The 11,299-nt window shown below is 32.9% G+C and overlaps 1 protein-coding gene across 8 annotated transcripts in view; it reads left to right on the top strand.

Moving 5' to 3' along the window:
* Nucleotides 1–599: 599 nt before the first annotated feature.
* Nucleotides 600–11,299, top strand: part of LOC134708216 (uncharacterized) — a 46,330-nt gene continuing 35,630 nt past the window's right edge. For 2 of the 8 annotated variants that reach the window (XM_063568589.1, XM_063568584.1), the window contains exons 1-2: nucleotides 600–820; nucleotides 2,559–2,600. The gene's annotated coding sequence lies outside the window, so the exon portion shown is untranslated. Of the gene's footprint in view, nucleotides 821–2,558; nucleotides 2,601–3,902; nucleotides 4,039–7,742; nucleotides 8,455–11,299 lie in introns of those variants that run through there. The other 6 variants (XM_063568590.1, XM_063568585.1, XM_063568591.1 and 3 more) reach the window with 3 other exon arrangements.

The following is an 11,299-nucleotide window of genomic DNA, read 5'->3' as shown; positions in this document are numbered from 1 at the left end:
AGGGAGCATCCATTTTACTTTAAAAAAAAAGGGGGGGAGGGTAATGAGGTTCTGTAAGTCTTACAGAACCTCATTACACTAAGTGTTTGAGCCAGAATTATTATTACGCGAACCATTTTTTTTAGTTTTTCGACGCAATCAATATTTTTTTTCATCGAATTTGCATCAGAATAATTGTTTTGAAAAAAAATACACCCCCCCTTTTTTCGAAGTTAAATGGTCGTTTCCTAACATCATTAAGGAACAAATTATATTTGTTGTTATTTGTTAAGTATTAATTCAAAAAGACTTGACAATTGAGTGAAACTAAAAGTTAAGCACCGAGTTGCTATGCAATCAAGGGGTATCCCTGGGAATGGAGCTGAATCCTTCACTGCCGGGATTGTTACAAATGTAGTCCAGATTGCAGATTGAATTTAGGGTACCGTGGATAAATTTTATGATTTGTAATTTTGATAGAACATATTCTTTTTTTCTGTCGTTATTTTTAATCCGCTTGAAGGATCATAATAAGTTAAGCTCCCTGAATTGCCAACAGTAGCCTTTATAAATATCGATCCACCCGAGTGGTCACGGATCGGTGACTCTACCTATGGAGTGCTAATTATCTCTATTTATATTCAAAGCGATCAGGTAAACATGGCGGCGCCCATCAAATACCAAATTTAAACGTTTCATTTTTTGGGGGCATTTTTCAAGTTAAATTATGGAAGTAAATTAAGACCCGAATATGATATAGATTATCTTGGATCCAATTGTTTTCGTACCATTAAATTGGTATTTGTGTTGGAAAAGGAAACTAAAACATCACCAGAATCAGGTAATTTGAGTGTATTATATATGATATCATTATTATATATGTCTCTGTTAACATGAATCTACAACTAATGCTATTTTAATTGTAATTGAACTGTGGAAAATATGTTTGATTTATTTATATCACAATTTTCGACCTCCATTTGCATGTACATATCGCCACATTTCCGAAGTATTCCCCACTCCGGCACCGGAGTCTTTCTCGTACTAGGAAGAATAAGATACTATGAAGTTTTGTTTTAATGTTGTCTGGATATTGCATTTTCCTTTAAACCTGTTTCAAATCAGAACTATAAATATAAAAAAGAAGATGAGGTATGATTGCCAATGAGACAACTCTCCACAAGAGACCAACATGACACAGAAATTAACAACTTTAGGTCACCGTATGGCCTTCAACAATGAGCAAAGCCCATACCGCATAGTCCGCTACAGAAGGCCCCGAAATGACAATGTAAAACAATTCAAACGATAAAACTAACGGCCTTATTTATATAACAAAAATGTAACACATTAACAAACGACAGCCATTGAAATACAGGCTCCTGACTTAGGACAGGCACATACATACATACATACATACATAATGGGTTGGGGTTAAACATGTTAGCGGGATACCAACCATCTCTTAACCTTGGACTGTTGTATAACAGTAAAACATAAAAACGAACTATATATACAAATCAGTTGAAAAAGGCCTAACTCATCAGATGGACAAAAATACAAGTGGACGTGGTCGGGTGCTTGTACATCCCAACAACAAAAATACACTAGGAACAGATCTAAGAGTAAGAGTACACGCAGTTAACTGACAGCTAGTTTAAAGCCCTTAAAAACGAATAAAAAAAAATCATGCATCTGAGACTACATATGAACATGTATGAAAACCTTTTCTTCTCAACATTATTTCTTAACAACATTATGGGACCTACGGTCTATTCCCAGCCAAACCGAAAATGTATAGAAACTCTGGCCGTACTAAGGCAGGACCAGATCAGCTCACTCCCACGAGTCGCTGCAATAGTGTATGAATTCGTTCTCCATATTAATTACTGTATATATAGCATTCAAGAATGTAATACTGACTTTTATCTTAACTCCTATACATTTCTATACGAATATGATTGGTTAAGAGCAATCATGGAGACTATGTATATTCCATATTAGGTTAGTCAGGTTCCATATTAGGTTAGTAGTGGAGTTGTGTCCCTTTATACAAACAACACAGTGGTGAGAAAAACCAATCTTTAAAGGTTTCAGCAGACCATAAAATGGATAATGAACGATTGAAATTAATTCAATACACCACATTAAAAGCTAACAAGTTGTTATTGTTGGCATTTGTTTTTGAATAGACCTTTTAAAGTTGGTTCATAATACTAACTGTATTGAAGACGTGATCACTTTTATAGGCCACTAGTCTAAATATCACATGTTAAAATAGTCGGTAAGATAAATTCTTCACATAGTGTGCTAATGACCTAATACGATATATATGGGGCCAGTAATTCCATATGGAGACTTGAGCTTCGCTCTCACTCCATATGGAATCTTCAGCACCAAATATCAGAAGATTGAGAACCATGGCATTAGAGACATATAAAATAATTAATAAAGTCAATATAAAAAAGAAATGTGGTATGATTGCCAATGAGACAACTATCCACAAAAGACCAAAAGTGAAAAAGTCCAGAATTCAGACATAATTTAGTAAACATTAAAGAAAGTTCATATAACTTCAGGTACAAAGGCATAGCAGATATACCACGGCAAAAAACAACAAGGTATGATAAGAAAAGCTTTAGTTATGAGGCAGCAAAACTCTGGAACTCCTTGCCAAAATGAGGCAAGGAGCTCATATACTTTTGATCAGTTCAAAATTTTTATCTCCACCTAGCGTTTTTCGGGAAAATGTACATGCAGTTCTTGAAAATAATGTACTTACTTGCTGTCCCATATCTTGATCTCGAAGCCTGCTGTTGTGTTCTTTTTTATGTTTTATCTTTTTGCAGTTATTTTTATTATTTTTATTTAGCTATTTATTTCTTTTGCTTATGCATTACCTTTGCTATAGCTGCATGTAGTCCTTTGTTTGTGCTTAGTGTTTAATTTTGCATGTGCTACTCTAAAAAAAACTATGTGCTACTATATATGTGCTGATATTAGACATTTGTTTTATTATATCTCGCTTAGCTTTTATTCTGTATGTGCTATCTATAGATATAGGAAGATGTGGTGTGAGTGCCAATGAGACAACTCTCCATCCAAATAACAATTTAAAAATTAAACCATTATAGGTTAAAGTACGGCCTTCAACACGGAGCCTTAGCTCACACCGAACAACAAGCTATAAAGGGCCCCAAAATTACTAGTGTAAAACCATTTAAACGGGAAAACCAACGGTCTAATCTATATAAACAAAACGAGAAACGAGAAACACGTATATATTACATAAACAAACGACAATTACTGTACATGTATTAATACATATATGTGCTGTCTGTCTGTCTGTCTGTTTGTGTTGTATGTGTATCTGATGTTATTACATGTATGTTTTGTTTATTAAAATCAGTCGGTTTGAAGAGCTCATGTTCTTTGTTATTATGTATATATGCAATTCGACTTTAAAGAAAGATTACTTTACTTTGTACCTTAATTACAGATCCTATATATATCGTAATACATCACTAGCGTACTATGTAACTATTAATATGGGCGTTGCATATGCTTATATTTCAAAGCGCAGACGATGAGGAAAACACCTTATGACATGCCGGCATATCGAAGGTAACCAGAAGTGTGTGGGTAGATTAATTTGCTTAAATTCCAAAAAGAACGAACCACGAAGAAACCACCCTATGAATTCCGTTACATCGAAAAATAGCCAGTTGTAAATTTTGATGATTCGAGAACCGTTTTTCAACACTGTAAATTTCTCACAATTGTATGACGCTATAACAATAATAGACAATTGGCCTTAATACATTTTCTTTAATGTTAAATAATATTTCATTAACAATAGGATGACAATTCATCATTGCCCGGAGATATGGTCAGAAAACCATTAATGTGTTCAGTCGTGAAGGAAAATCTAAATATAGCATCTTTATTCGGCAATACTGTGCTAGGATGGGAATTAACAATTCATGTCAATTGACACGTCATTATGAATCCGAGATCTTAAGGTTTAGGACCCCATCTGTAGTCATGTGCTCCTGAAGGGTAAGCAGATTCTTCTCCACATGTGGCATGTAAAGTGTACACATATTCAAATTATATCTCATTGGCACTGCATGTTTTCCTTCTTAAATTTTAGTTGGACAAAAAAATCAAATACACATATCTTACAAAAATGAAAACAGCTCTTTGATTATTGTCTCCAGAAAATATAGTTTTTATTGCAATTAAACAATTAAAAAATCACCGCAATGGAAGCACCAGACAACCATGTTGGATTACTCGTGTTCAACCTATTTGTTTTGATGTTGACTCGGTAGTAGGCCGAATATTTGATTAAGATGTTCACTTGTTCAAATATTCTCTTGTAGCTTCAGTCTTACCATCACAGGTTTGATCGATTCAGCCCTAATTTTAATCAAATGTTAACTTTTTAATCATGTACACTGAACAAAAATATTGGTGACAGTAACACAAAATAATTGTGGGTTCTTCCAATATTATCAATTAACTTATTTCACCGTGTAAAACGCCACACGCGGGGTGTCGGCTATACTTGACACGGGTGGCGGTTTTGAAGCGAAGAAAAACGACGAAAAGCAAGTTCAAGCATCACAATTTCTCTTTAGAGATTTGTTAGTACCAAATAATGTAATGAACGGAAAGCCGAAAAGGATCATTCAAAATTCAAATTTAAATTTTTAAATTTTTAAATTTTGAATTTTGAATTTTTGAATTTTGAATTTAAAATTCAAAACTCAAAAAATCCTACATTAATCTATCATGATTCCCCGATGGACTTTACACTTCAATATACTACTGAAAGCTATTTTAGAAAGTTTTTTAAGAACACGAACCCATTGAAACAAGGCAAGGGGTCCGTTTAACCTTCATAGGGATACATTAAACTTTACCATTTGAACCCTTTGGTGACACAGCGTCCTTGCAAGTAGCAACCCTCTATCGAGAAAATAGGAAAGGAACCCGAGACCTATACTACTACAGCTGGAAAGTCGCTTCACTGAAATGGAACGTTCACAATGGAAAAATTGAAATCATCGCTTTTTCGTAAAATTTAAATATGTCTGAAATATTTACCACTGGAGGTTAAGCAAACAACAACAAATCTCTTATAATAACCTAGATTTCCAACGAAAGAATCTAGTTATTAAAATATGTAGATACAAAAGACATATTTTGTGTATTGTTTATCAAATTTTGATAATTTTATGTTGTTATATATATCAACAAAATTCGTGTTTAGTTTTTGACTTTATGTTATTTGGGAGTTACGGTCTATGATTGACGAAAGATGATACTTTTGGCATTTATTTATAAATGTAATTCCATTTATTACAAAATCGTATAAGGGTCATACTTTTTTTTTTTCAAATTGTCGACTTTAATCTTGGAATGATCAACTTTGATCTTGCAATTTTCAACTTTAATCTTGGAATTATCAATTTTTATCTGGGTGGAGGGATTAACTTTTGATTTTTTTTGTAGGGGTGTGATATGTTTGTCTAAAACTATGTACCCATTTTTATGCAATATTAACAAATATATGGTACCTATATTCAAATATCAAAATTGTGACCCGCCGTGACAGTTCCAAGCTTATGGAGGTAGAACGTCATTGTTAGAAAAATTATAAAGATGATAAATATCGAGATTCAATGAAATACGTATTTGTGAAGAAGAGATAAACATTTCCTTGGCTTCTTTTTGCGGACGCCGAACTATACATTATAAGTTTTGAATAAGTTTTACTTTATCGTTTGAAGTGAAAAATATTTGAATCTACATTTCAAATTGATACACAAAAAAAATCTAAATTCTCTGCTCTATAGATTTTATTTCATAAAACAAAAGGCTGTCACAACGATAGCAAACCGGATTAATTAGCATTTATTTGTGTCCTGGCAATATCACAAGAACCATTACTGATGATTGGTGAAAGTGAAAATAGTCAATATCAAATTTGACCTCTATTTTGTCATCAGTATCAACATATTAAAATTTGAAAAGCTTAGATTGAATGGTTCGTGAGTAAATGCAACAACGTGAATGGAAACACCGTTTTACGATCTTTCAAGAACCATAACTCCTGAACGGTAAAAGTCAAAATCGTCATTATTGAACTTGACTTCTTTTTTGTCATCAGTAACAACATATTAAAATTTGAAAAGCTTTGGTTGAATGGTTCATGAGAAAATGCACGGACACAACTGGAAACACCATTTTTCAATGTTTCAAGAACCATAACTCCTGAACGGTAAAAGTCAAAATCGTCATTATTGAACTTGACCTTCATTTAGTCATCAGTAACAACATATTAAAATTTGGGAAGCTTTGGTAGAACAGTTTATGCGTAAATGCACGGACACGACTGGAAACACCATTTTACGATCTTTCAAGAACCATAACTCCTGAACGGTAAAAGTCAAAATCGTCATTATTGAACTTGACCTCCATTTTGTCACCAGTAACAACATATTAAAATTTGGGAAGCTTTGGTAGAACAGTTCATGCGTAAATGCACGGACACGACTGGAAACTCCATTTTTCAATCTTTCAAGAACCATAACTCCTGAACGGTAAAAGTCAAAATCGCCATTATTGAACTTGACCTTCATTTAGTTGTCAGTAACAACATATTAAAATTTTAAAAGCTTTGGTTGAATGGTTCATGAGTTAATGCACGGACAACATTTGATTGCCGCCCGCCGACCGACCGCCCACCCGCCCGCCCGCCGAGCATTCCCAAATCAATAACCGACATTTTTGTCAAAAAAATCCGGTTAACGAGTCTGAAATATATCCATAACAAATGTACCGTATCAAATCATATAAAGGAACACCTATACTTCTAAACTGTTACGCATCGCATACTACGTTAAAGACGCGATGCATAATCAATCTTAATTAAATGAAAGAATTCGTAAAGCTTACTTTAAATTTTTTAAACTAACTTCATTTCAACAAGTTTAAACGACATATTCTAAAATAGAGCTGCAAAAAAAAATCATCTGCTCTATAGATTTTTTTTCATAAATGGAGTCTGAAATATATCAATAATAATTTTTAACTTATAGTGTCTTTGCTAAAACAGAACCAACATTGAAAGATCAAGTTTTCAGTGTTTACTTAGAAGGTAATATTTTGATACTAGATTTCCCACTGACAGCAATGAAAAAATCCGAAACTCTTTGGTAAAATTGATATCCGGGAACATTGAAAAACATTTCCATCATTTTCAAAGTAAGTTTCGGGTTAAAGAAATAAAATAAATAAATAAATAAATAATCCTAAAAAAAAACACCAGTTGAAATTTTATATTACAATCATTATACCAATTTCTGAAAGAATTATTTTTCATAAAAGAAGGAGAGATGATTGACTTCTGATGGTGAAAGCAAAAGAATCTGAAATTGACTTTATTGTTCATTTTAACCGCCATAGCTTCGAATTCTGATAACAGTTCGGTTGCCCATCACTTGAGGTGGGCTTGCTTGCGTATGTTTGAGTCAGGGCATATACGGAGCCCACGTTTGATTTTGCTGTGTAGGCATGGATGCATGTTATGGAAATTTGTGTTATTGTTCGTGTAGAGTTAACCATTCATAGTATTGCTTAATGGAAATGTTTGTTGTGAGTTTAAAATGGCGAACAAATCAAACGCACCCGGAATTGGCTCGTCTTTGTTTTTACTTCTTATCCGTTTTTTTCTTTTTCTTAAGCTGTTCAGGCTCTTGATTTGATGCCATTGAAGTTTATTTAACCACTTTAACATAATTTTACCGCTCAAAAACAGTTGCAGACATTTGCAAATCACATTTTACTGGAGCCGATGTAAACATGCTGCCATATACATCAGGGGTAGATAACTATGTAAACAACACATGTAAACGGATATTCTTCTGAGGACAAATTCGTACTCTGAAACGCTTAATTCATTAATTCAACATTGGTTGAAAAATAAAGAAAAACAAAAAAACAAATCAAAAAGTGTAATTATCAAAAACACATTTCATGTAACATGCCAAAAATTATATTAGAAATTTTTGAGTTACCTCTCTTTGTATATATAGAGTTCAGCTCTTGAAGTTTTGTAACATGTCAAATACATTGTATTACACTAAAAATGTTTGAGTTATCTATCTTTGTATAGAGTTAAACAATTGAAGTAAAATTTGGAAATTAAATAAAATTGGAAAAAAGAGAAAAGATAATTTTATATTAGCTTTTATATATTTTATCAAATCATATTTATGATACAGTTTGATTATTTTGCCCAAATATTATTTAAAGGTATTTCAAAATATTATTTACTTCATTCTAGTAATTAGTGTACAGGTAAAAACTGTTCACTACATTGTATATTTTTACCATTGATAAATAACTGATCGACAGGTGTAGTTGTGTCTCAGTTTTGTGAACAAGAATATTTGAAGATTTAAGGTTGGTGTATTTTATAAATATTTATAATGATTGTGAATATGACTGTTTGATATAAAAGAGTTTTATAAAATACAAAAAGAACAAAAATATGATATGTACATGTAAATAACATTCTATATTTTTATCTGAAGTTTTGCAAATGCAAATATGATTTTGAAATTTTGTTAAATCATTTGAATTTGAAATACAGTTTTATTGAACTAATTGATAGGCATTGTTGAGAAAACTATAAACAGGCATTGCAGGACCTTGACATAGAACAATACCTTAAAAACCCTCACACATGTGACTGTTCCCACTCGCCTTATAATTACAGCCCCTCTGGTCATGTTATAACTGGTGATCTAAATATAATTCAACATGAAAATCTCCGAAAGGTGATTTCTCATGGTCCTAAGTTTAGAGAACCCCAACACATCAATTGGAACCATAACTTCAAAATAATTATGGATTCTATTGAGGACTACGCCAGAGCATGGGCTAAGCGAGAAGAAGTTGAACTAGACACTTTGTCAGAATGGGTTAAAACTATCAGGTCTCTGATAAAACGTCGCATTCGCAAGTTGAAAAACTGTGTGAACGATCGACCAAAGTCCGTTTTCAGAGACAAAGAGGTCATGAAATGTCTATCAACTCTTCATGATAAGTATGTTGTTGTTCCTGCGGACAAAGCTTCAAATACTATTGTCTTTGTATGTAAATCGTATTACTACGAATGTCTTGTAAAAGAATTGGGTATAACGGAGCACTCAGGTAATCCCACATACAAAGACATATCATTTGACAAGGATGAGATTTTAGCAAATCATAAGTCCTTCATGGCTTCAATAAACATTACATTGAACACCAAATCGGAGGACTTACCTTGTTTGTATTGGATACCAAAGCTTCATAAAATTCCGTACAAACAACGGTATATTGCTGGCTCATCTTCATGTTCCACTAAAGAATTGTCTATTAGATTGACTAAGATTCTGTCCGCAGTGAAAGAGGGTCTTCAGAAATACTGTGAAACTGTTTACTCGCGTAGTGGTATTAACCATATGTGGATTCTTAAAAATTCTAAAGAACTTCTAGACAATTTCAAATCTCGGTCTCTTTCTGAAATAAGTTCCATCAAAACTTTTGATTTTTCAACCCTGTATACCACCATTCCCCATGTAAAATTGAAAAATCGCCTAAAAGAAATTATCCACAATGCCTTTCAACATAAAAATGGTAGCATACGCTATAAATTTATTACTTTGGGATTTCATAAAGCATATTTCGTTAATAGTGACAAACAAAAAGGTAAATCATGCTACACAGAAGAACAAGTAGTCAGTATGCTGGAGTTTCTTATCGACAACATATTTGTTGAGTTTGGAGGTAGACTTTTCCAACAAGTTGTCGGCATTCCTATGGGAACAAACTGTGCGCCTCTTCTTGCCGACCTCTTCTTATTTTCATATGAATCGGAGTTCCTCCAGACACTTGTCAAAAACAAGAGGATCAAAGAAGCCAGATTATTTAATTTCACTTTCAGATATATTGATGATGTTCTTTCCTTAAACAATCCGAACTTTTCTGATTGGGTTCCATTTATATATCCCCCAGAACTCGAGATTAAAGAAACAACAGACACGGCTTCCTCCGCCTCATTTTTAGACTTATATCTCGAATTTGACTTACACAGTCATCTCAGTACCAGAATCTATGACAAACGAGACGATTTTAATTTCGAAATTATAAATTTCCCCCACCTTAGTAGCAATATACCAACTTCACCTGCGTATGGGATATATATTTCTCAACTTATTCGATATTCTAGAGCTTGCAGCTCCTACTCAGACTTTGTAAAACGTCATCAGTGTCTGAGTAGAAAGTTGATGAACCAGGGGTATGTCAAAGAACGTCTCGTCCTTATTCTAAAAAAGTTCATCGGAAGGTACCAAGACCTTGTTGATAAATATTCCGTATCAACTTCTCAAATAATACACGATGGTCTTGATGTATAGATTCTGCGTACTGATGTTGTGTATCATCTTAACAACATGTTTTATTGTTCTTTTATTTGTTTTTGTTCTATTATTAAGATTACTTTTACTGTTGAATGGTTTTATGTGATATCCGTTTGACGTGGCTCGGTACTTATACATCTCGTCAATGTGTTTGTTTTGGCTTTCATTTTTTTGTTGATTTGTTTTGTATATGTGACTCTTTGTATTTCTTTTGTGCTTATAACGTGACTCTGTACTTTAAAAGATCCCGTCAGTATGATATTTGTCTATAATATGTCATTATGATATATTTCTATTATGAATTACTATATACGTTGAACCACAAACGTCAAAATCAATCAATGGCGTAGTGGAATTAACAATATTTGGATTCTCATAAATTCTATGTATATTTTTTCTGACGTTAGACACTCAAATCAATCCATGTGTTCTTAGACAGTAGATGTTTTTGTGTCCTGCTAAATTGTTCCTTTTAAAAGTTTTGGATTCTCATAAATTCTATGTATAACTTTTGGACTAGTTTGAATCTCGGTCTATTTCTGTAATTTATTCTTACATAATTTTGATTTTTTAACCCTGTATGCGTACATTGCCTATGTAAATTTTTAAATTGTTTGTATGCACATTGAACGACAAATTTATTTGACGTATATAATTTTTCTGACGTCAGACACTATAATCAATCCATGTGTTCGTAGATAGGTTTTTGTGTCCTGTTAAATTGTTCCCTCTTAAAAGTTTTGGATTCTCATAAATTCTATGTATAACTTTTGGACTAGTTTGAATCTCGGTCTATTTCTGTAATTATTCTTACATACTTTTGATTTTTTAACCCTGTATGCGTT

This window comes from Mytilus trossulus, chromosome 2 (assembly GCF_036588685.1).
Source record: "Mytilus trossulus isolate FHL-02 chromosome 2, PNRI_Mtr1.1.1.hap1, whole genome shotgun sequence".
Lineage (NCBI taxonomy): Eukaryota > Metazoa > Mollusca > Bivalvia > Mytilida > Mytilidae > Mytilus > Mytilus trossulus.
The sequence above is the reverse complement of the archived record's forward strand: the minus strand, read 5'-3'. Positions and strand labels throughout refer to the sequence as shown.